The sequence below is a fragment of the Chelonia mydas genome, chromosome 4 (assembly GCF_015237465.2).
Source record: "Chelonia mydas isolate rCheMyd1 chromosome 4, rCheMyd1.pri.v2, whole genome shotgun sequence".
Classification (NCBI taxonomy): Eukaryota; Metazoa; Chordata; order Testudines; family Cheloniidae; genus Chelonia; species Chelonia mydas.
The window spans coordinates 59,701,056-59,710,292 of record NC_057852.1 but is presented as its reverse complement, the minus strand read 5'-3'; the positions used below and the strand labels follow the sequence as shown (position 1 = coordinate 59,710,292).

Genomic DNA, 9,237 nt, shown 5'->3' with positions numbered 1-9,237 from the left:
GAGACGTCTGCTGTTTCTACCGAGGAGCCAGGGCTGCCCGGGGCTTACTGCACCCGCTCCGAGGCCACAGGGCGCACGGCTCACGCCGGGCTCCCCTCGGCTTCCGCCCAGCCCCGCTAGTCACCTCCCGGGGCAGCTGCCCTCCGAACAGCGGGGGTTAAACTTCACCCAGAGCCGATTCCTCCGCCAGCAGCCTGGCACCGAGCGGGTTAATCCCCGCTCAGCGCTTTGGCTGCGGCTGGGTCTCTGCTCTCAGGCTCCTCCCCCTTGTCCTGGCCTGAACCATCCAGTAACAGCGATACCTGCTCCGCGCCACCTTGTCCTTCTCTGACGTCATCGCCGTGCGCCGGCAGAGAGGTGGGGGCTGTTGCCTGGTTACGGCTGTCATCCCCATGCGCCGCCGTCCTCTTCCCCCCCCTCCTCCAGCACCAATCGCTCTGTGTGAGACACAGAAAACAAGCGGATCCGAGGCGCGAGCTGCAGCCCGGACCGGCCTCCCCAGCGCCCCCTCCCGCCACAGCCGTGGGGCTCCGGCCGAAGCGGTAACGGGCACCCACGCGTGGCGGCTGCCGCCCGCCTCTGCCTGCGGAGCGCCCCGCGCAGAGACTCACACATGCCTGAGACCAGAGTGGGAGCGGCGCTGAGCCCGGCCGCCTGGGTTCCCCGCGCTGCCTGGCTGGGGCCCTAGCAGCGCCCCGGCCGCTGGAGCCGGGTCCGGCGGCTCCCGGTGCCCGAGTGTATGAGAGGAAGCGCGGAGAGGGGGCTGCGGCCCGAGCCACTCGCCTCCTCTCCCGGACGGCGGCAGCAGAGAGACCGGCCCGGGGGGAAGCGAGGGGGCAACGAGGAGGCGGCGGCTCCATGTGAAGAGACCCGGACACGCACGTGAACCGCCGAGCAGCCCCCCGGAGCCGGGAAGCAGCGAGAGGGATTCGGGAACGCGGCAGCCGAGGGGGCTGGACCCGTCTCTCACTAAAGTTTCCCGGACACGCGGTGTCTCTCGGGACCTGGCGTCCAACTTGCTGTGAAGCCTTAGAGCCCCCGCAGGGAAGTGGATCCCCCTGTCCCGGGCGCAAGCGTGAGCTTTAGCCGCACCCTGTATCACCGGTAGCGTGTCTGCTGCAGCCAGAGAGCCAAAGGAGGGAAACTTAACCCGCCGCAGCTGCTGCTGCTCCTAAGGTGAGTGAGGGTTGAGGGGGTCGGAGGGGGGTCTAGTTCTGCTGGTCTCTGCTCCGCGCCGCTGATGACTTTTCAGGTGAAACACGCGGATGCAAAGATTTGTACCCCCCATGAGCATGGGCTGGGGACTAAGTGGGAGCATGTGGCTCCGTCCCTCCTGGCGGGGCGGGGGCGCACCGTCATCGCAGCAGCCCCGCCCGAGGTATCCCCTGTTTCACATGCGTCTCACGTTGCCGGGAACTTTGCACGGTCTGCTGAGCTAAGTGACCCTCCCGAGAGTGCGGCTCTTCTTGCCTCTGCGAGAGAGAGATACTGTAGGGAAATCCTTATGTTAAGTCGATTCCTATCCGGATACTTTTCACCTTTAGATTTAAGCAGCCTCGGCTTTGTAAAGAGTTACTACAGTGAGAGGGGTTGATAGCGTCCAATCAAAAAACGAGTCTGGAAATTAGTTCCCCTTTGAAACTTGTACGTCTCGCTTTGTACTTGCTGCAGCAAGGAACAGCAGAGAATGATACTGAAGTCTTGAACAAAGACCAAGTTTTTTTTAAGCTACTTTGAACCTCCTTCCATTCACTATTGTTCTATGTAAAATCTTAAGAGCTTAACAGAACTGTACTTGTGCTTTATCAGGATGTCTTGTACACCAGAACTGAAAAATACAAGCATCTTTAAAAGCCACAATATTTCAGTGGAGGGATTTTCTAACTCTTTTAGGGTGGGATTCATCTTAATAGAGAGATTGTGGATTCTTTTCTATGCACAGTTGCATAACATCCCTCTGGAAACTGTTGTAATTGCTTGCATGGAAAAGTAATATTAGGAAAGTACTTAATGCATTTTAGCTGGGTTTTAATACAGCTTAGCAGCTGGAAATAAGAAGGAAGAGCCAGCACCATGTGTCTAGTCATCTCTCCACACAATACGGTCAGGTGCTCCATGGGTCTCAGTTTGGGAATCCTATGCTGGGTGTTGAGTCTTAGTATACAAAGTGTTTTTATATTGCTACATACAAGTTACTGAAAAGGATCTGGTGGCTTGAGTAGCATATCATCAACCTCATTAGCCAGCAGTTAAAGTTGCTGCTAAATTAAATAAATAACATTTAATCCCACCATACAGGCTTTGAAAAATGCAAATCACTTTACATTCTGCCTTATGGAGAACTGCATGCTGTACATATGAGTTTGGTTTGTCTAAATTGGGCTTACACATAGACTGTATGCAAACCAAGAACATTTGTAACTACCGTTTGAATGGTATTTCAGATCTAGTTTCAGAATTAATAACATTGGGATAACACTGGTGCCTGCATCTGTTTATAGGGTATTTTTCCTAGCTGTCTTTCTGAAAGAGAAAAAGGAAAACCTTCAAGTTTATCTGACACTTTTAACTGAATGGAGAATGAACTGGGTGACCAACTTTATCTAGATTTATTTTTAGTGTTGTTGACTTCCCTCCTATGTTTCCCTCCAATCAGCTTTTACTTTCTCCTCTTTCAATCCTACATTGCAGCAGCTGACCTTCCATCAGAGAGGAATGTATAGGATTCTCTCTGGATCTATTATATAGTGCCTTTATATTAACACTCCAAAAATTGTCATGCTTTTTGTCAAAAAACTTTATATTTCTAATATCACTGTGAGCTAGGATTACTTCAACTGAAAGATTAGAGAGAAAAATACCTTGATCTGTTTTTTTTTTTCAGTTTGTTTGCTCTAAGCATTTGACAGCACTACATGTATACCTACTGTACTTGTATAGTCAGTTTCTCCACTTGTTTAAAGATCTTTCACCAGGAAGAGAGAGACACTTTTAAAAGGTTTCAGAGTAGCAGCCGTGTTAGTCTGTATCTGCAAAAAGAAAAGGAGTACTTGTGGCACCTTAGAGACTAGTCTCTAAGGTGCCACAAGTACTCCTTTCCTTTTTACGCTTTAAAAAGTGATTGTAAAACCTAAAAAATTGCTGGGGTACTTGAAAAATACTAGAAATTTCTTAACTCTTTTTTTTTTTTGAGACAAAGTTACCTTGAGGTGTGCAATACTTTCTTAAACAACAGGAGCATGGGTACAACACTCACTGCATTAAGGACACGCAAGAATTGAGTGATGCCTCAACAACACTCCCAGTTTCTGCTGACTTACAGGGCCAAGGTACCAGAAGTTGAATGAGTTTCCTTCAGTGTAGGCAGCACGTGAGCCAATTTTTACTGGCACACTGTTGCCAGCCGGAGTCCTGGCCACTGGCCCCACTCAGCCCGCTGCCTGCGTGGGTGAACGGAACCCCAGGCCAGCAGCGGGCTGAGCGGGGCCGGCGGCCGGGACTCTGCTGGCAGGAGCCGGCGGACGGAACCCCAGACCGCTGCCGGTCTGGAGTTCCGGCTGCCGGCCCCTTGCCAGCCGGGGTCCCGACCCTGCTCAGCCCGCTGCAGGCCTGGGTGAACGGAACTCCTGGCCGGCAGCAGGCTGAGCGTGGCCGGCGACCGGGACCCCGGCTGACAGGAGCCGGCGGAACTCCAGACTGGCAGCGGGTGAGCCGCTGCCGGTCTGGGGTTCTGTCTGCCACCTTGCTCAGCCCGCTGATGGTCTGGGGTTCCGGCCGCCAGCCCCTTGCCAGCCGGGGTGCCGGCCATCGGCCCAGCTCAGCCTGCTGTCGGCCTGGGATACCAGCCGCCGGCCCCACTCACCTCGCTGCTGGTCTGTGGTTCCAGCCGCCTGGTCCCCTGCCAGCCGAGGTCTTGGCCGCCGGCCCACTCAGCCCGCTGCCAGTCTGGGGTTCCATGGGGGGCCCCTGTAAATGTAAAATTTATTACTGGCACGTGAAACCTTAAATTAATGAAGACTTCTCAAAGGTTGCCGACCCCTGGATAGTCAGTGCCTTTTCATAATTAATTTATACATGTGGTTAAAGCAACATGGTTTAGTTCAATCTGACAATAACATTTCAACTTCCTTTGACATAAAGCTGTGTCAATATCCTGAATCCAAATTAAATGTAATTTCCTTTCTTTCATTATTGTCACGCTCTTTATAGCACCTTTTTGCAATGGTCAGATTGTTAGCTGTATTTTTTTTTAAATTGCATATTCTTCTGTGTGGTCCATGCTCATAAACATCTTGATTATTCTGTGAAATCATTATTAATAAAATGAATTTATTTATTTAACAAAACTGAAAATGACTTGGATTTTTAGCTTCTTGGGTTGTCTTAACTTTTTAATTCCTCCCTACTGTGCACCCACTGCTTTCTGATAGTCTTGGTACTGTGCTGGCTTTCTCTTTTTAAATTAAATTTGAAAGCTGTTAGAAAAAGGAGGGTGTGAGAGGTCACATGGTAGGTCTGTCAACTTCAACAATGTCTGCAATTTTTTTTTTGTTTGGCTTTTAAAAAAAAGAAAAAAGCTTATAACAACACATGAAACATCACCACTCAGGGTACTCCAGTCCTGAATTTAATCTAATATTTGGGCGCACTGGCTGTTACTCTTCAAAACATATCCACTAACTGAATTTATATATGTAGTACTTGCATATCTGAAATCAACATGAAGCCCTTGAAGATACCTGAACATCTATAACACTTTTGTGTGAGTGTATACACAACTTCATTTTAGAGAAGGAGGGAACAGTTCAGTTGGTGGTGGTGGTGTCTAACAGAGCAAACATTGCATTTTAATTTCATTTCCTGTAAATAAGCTAATTATCCGATGGGATATTAGATGGGGTGGGATCTGAGTTACCCAGGAAAGAATTTTCTGTAGTATCTGGCTGGTGAATCTTGCCCATATGCTCAGGGTTTAGCTGATTGCCATATTTGGGGTTGGGAAGGAATTTTCCTCCAGGGCAGATTGGAAGAGGCCCTGGAGGTTTTTCGCCTTCCTCTGTAGCATGGGGCACGAGTCACTTATTGGAGGATTCTCTGCTCCTTGAAGTCTTTAAACCACGATTTGAGGACTTCAATAGCTCAGACATAGGTGAGAGGTTTTTCACAGGAGTGGGTGGGTGAAATTCTGTGGCCTGCGTTGTGCAGGAGGTAAGACTAGATGATCATAATGGTCCCTTCTGACCTTAGTATCTATGAATCTACATGCTGGGAAATATTGTTTTAATGCATTTAGTAAATTCATGAAAGATGATGGAACCTGCTGGATTGAAGTCTCCTGTTTATTCACAAAACAGATAAATTGTGAGCAGTGGCAGTGCGAAGTTCTACTCACTGTCTTTGCTTCACTTCTGATTTCTTAGGATTGAAGCCTCTACTTTTTCGGTTCTAGGTCTCTCTGCGACTACCACAAAGTGTGCCAATTATGATAGATATTTTTGAGATCAACCTGTGGAACTCTTTGCCAGAGGATGTTGTGAAGGCCAAGACTATAGCAGGGTTCAAAAAAGAACTAGATAAATTCATGGAGGACAGGTTCATCACTGGCTGTTAGCCAGGATGGTCAGGGATGGTGTCCCTAGCCTCTGCTTGCCAGAAGCTGGGAATGGGTGATAAGGAATGGATCACTTGATGATTACCTCTTCTGTTCATTCCTTCTGGGCCACTGTCAGAATACAGGATACTGGGCTACATGAACCTTTGGTCTCACCCAATATGGCCGTTCTTATGAGATGTGATCGTCTGTTTGGTATTCTTAGTCCAGTTCCTAGGGAACAAATTTTTATTTTATAAAGGCCAGCAAATTTAAGGTACTACATAAACAAATTACCCATCACAAAGCAGCTCTTCTCTCTTTGCTTTAGCTCCATGTGCTGATCTTGATGGATCTGCAAAGAAGTGTAGCAGCAGCTAGAAAATTCATTACTCACATCAAAAATACACAGTTCCTTCTTTAGAAAGTTTTTCTGCCCAGGTGTCAAGATGGAAAATTATGGCCTTACTGGCATAAATGTGTGGTTTGAAGGAACTTGAGAGGAATTTAGGGGGGGAAAATGCTCTCTTGAATTATAAAATGGTCTGGGGAAAAAATGTGAAATGTCACACTTGAAAGAAATATTTTGATTAATATTGCATTCTGGCTTGCTATTTTTGTGGGGTGAAAGGGAAAGATACCCTGTCAGTGGTTCTTTCCAATAAGACCAGTGTTAATCCTATACCAACATATAGTGTACAAGTAAGCATTTTTTGTGTCTACCATATCTGGTTCTGGTTGTCAGTCCAGGTCTGTCTTTCGCCTCTTCCCCTTCTGTCAGATTTAAACAAAAATGATTACAGGTCTAGAAAACATGACCTGTGATGGCAGATTGAAAAAATTGGGTTTGTTTAGTCTGGAGAAGAGAAGACTGAGGGGGGACATAACAGTTTTCAAGTGCATGAAAGGTTGTTAAAAGGAGGAGGGAGAAAAGTTGTTCTCTTTAACCTCTGAAGGTAGGACAAAAAGCAATGAACTTAAATTGCAGGAAGGGCAGTTTAGTTTGGACATTAGGAAAAACTTCCTGACTGTCAAAGTGGTTAAGCACTGCAATAAATTGTCTTGGGAAGTTTGGAATCTCCGTCACTGGAGGTTTTTAAGAGCTTTAGACAAACACTTAAGGGGTGGTCTAGATCAGTGGTTCTCAACCTATTTATCATTGTGGGCTGCATTCAACACTACCTGTATGGCCCTGAGGATGTCACATGGGCAGCAGTTCTGTGCTTGATTGGGCCACAGGTTGAGAACCACTGGTCTAGATAATACTTATTCCTGCCTTGAGTGCAGGGGACTGGACTAGAATACCTTTCAAGGTCTCTTCCAGTCTTACGATTCTATGATTTTAATTTAGGTCAGCATAGTAACTGTGTTCTTCCTCTGTTGTTGTTTTTAGATAGAAACAGCAGGTTTTAAAAAGCTTAGCCAACAAAATTATGACCTAGAAATATGTAAGGTGAGCAGGGGACAGATGTGTGTAATATAAACTTATTTATATAACGTGCCCAAAAGAAGTTAAAAGAACACTATTAGGGTTGCAAAGTAAAGCACTCAGAAGATAGGAAATGCCAGAATTAAGGTTTCCTGTACAACCTTAATTTTACCTGGCTTGTGGCCTAAGTTTCTGCCCCAGCTCCAAGTTGGCTTGCCCAGCCATTCTCAGTGTCCCCCTTTCCTCCGTCCCAACTCTCATTTCCCTTTCCCTCTGGCTGCCTCCTCTTTCCCTGCCTCTCCCCCCACCTCAGCTCTTGTTTCCAATCTACTTCCCCGACCTCCTTTCCTCCTGCAAGTCTGGCTCTTGTCCCCTCAGCATTTGAATCAGACCGCTTTCTCCTCTGCCGTGCTAGGGACCAGTAGGGGAGATAGTCTCCTTGCTCTCTGAGATCAGGTGCCCATACCTGCCCAGCACAACGTGTAGCAGCCTGCAGCTGCATTTGTAGGGAAGGTCTTGCAGAGCCCCAGGCTGAAGCCTGCTTATTGCAGACAGAATTCTCGAGATTTGTCTTTTAAGCTCTAGCAAGTCTCTGCTGAGTATGTGCAAACTGATTTTTTTTCAAAAGGTTTAAAACATGGTCAAATTTGGACCATTTTCTCAGGGGCGACAAATGGCACATCCCTGACAGAAAAGCCACACTTCTGCCAAATTTCAAGTCCCTGCTCCAAAGCATGGGGGTGTGAGAGCTGTTCAAAGAAAAGCTCACTAGAATTTTGTAACATGAACAAAGCAATGTTTTTCCTTAGCCTTGCTTTTGGGAATGGCTTAACCATTTTGACTGAAATTTTCCAAAGACATTCAGTGAGGCAGATGCCCAGCATGGAAAATTTCAGCCCAAATAGCAAAGTTATAAGCATCTAAAACCAAGGTCTTATGATGGGAAGTGTTGGGCAACTTTTGTAATAGGCAGTGCTACCAGCTCTGGCTATAATTACATAAAACTCCCCAAACCCTACACTGAAATAACATAAAGATTGCAAAATCAAACCTTCATAGACATTGCCTATTTTCGTTCAGTGCATGAGGTGGATGTCGCTCACTGAATTCAGTGTCGTCTTGTCCTTGTCATCTTACTCATGGCTCCAGGCCTTATTTACTGCACACTATCTAAACCCTGCACTGAATACTAACATTAATAATTTTTTCCTGGGCTTTTCTATAATGCTTATTGCCACAGTGTCAATGTGCTTTTTACAAACATTTAAAGAATTTGTGTTCAAAATACCCCTGTTTGGCAAGGTGCTGCTCATATTATTTTTATTATGATAGCGCCTAGTAACTCACCAAGAACAGGACCCCATTATGCTAGGTACGATACAAACATAGAGTAAGAGACAGTCCCTGCCCCAAAGAATTTACAATATGAGTAGACAAAGACAGTCAAAGGTTAAGGAAAAGGGATATAATGCACAAGCAGAATAAACACTGCGATGGTGTGCAAATGTCCTGGGTTTTTTTTGTTAAACTTCTTTTCATGGAGTTTTGTTGGGGTAGTCTTTGATAACTAGATCAAGGAAGAGAGGGGATATAGAAGCAAGTGCGGCAAGGGGTGAAAGAGGGAAGGAAGCATGGAGTGAGGCCATTAGCTCCAACCCACTTCTTCACCGTCAGAACAGAGGAGAGAATATCCAAAGTGAAAACTAGAAAGCAATCTGGCAGCATGCTGCTGATGCTGCTTCAGTATCTAATCCTGCTGGTTTGAGGTTCTCTGGCTTCTAGGGCTGGCTTCTCGCAGGAATTTTTCTTCCCCGAGCTCTTGTGGCTTTCGGGGAGAGGGATGTGCTACACAGCTTGTAGTATTCCCAGAGATGTTCCATGGAAAAAGTAGTATGTGATCATCTGGGATCCTAGAAATCCATTTGCCACAGAAAAATGCAGAATTTGCATTTTTGCAGAGAACATTTTTTTTTTTTACATTTTGCGAAAAAATAAAAACGTATATTAACTGTTAACTAAATTTTACTGAAAGTTAGGGTGATCATATTTCCCAAGTGAAAATGGGACACCACATGGGGTTGGCCCGAGCTGCCCAGGGCTGGCATCTCCACTCGCCCCTCTGAACATTCCTCTGCACCGCCGAGAGGGGGCACACCCCACTTTTTTTTGTTTTGTTTTTGCAAAGCTGGGCATTTGTCCTGTTTGCTCTTGCCAACTG

At 46.6% G+C, this 9,237-nt stretch overlaps 1 protein-coding gene across 5 annotated transcripts in view; it reads left to right on the top strand.

Moving 5' to 3' along the window:
- The first annotated feature begins 440 nt into the window (after positions 1-440).
- FBXW7 (F-box and WD repeat domain containing 7) overlaps positions 441-9,237 on the top strand; it is a 281,649-nt gene continuing 272,852 nt past the window's right edge. For 4 of the 5 annotated variants that reach the window (XM_037897397.2, XM_027833416.3, XM_027833417.3 and 1 more), the window contains exon 1: positions 441-1,176. The gene's annotated coding sequence lies outside the window, so the exon portion shown is untranslated. The remainder of the gene's footprint in view (positions 1,177-9,237) is intronic. The other variant, XM_043545826.1, reaches the window with a different exon arrangement.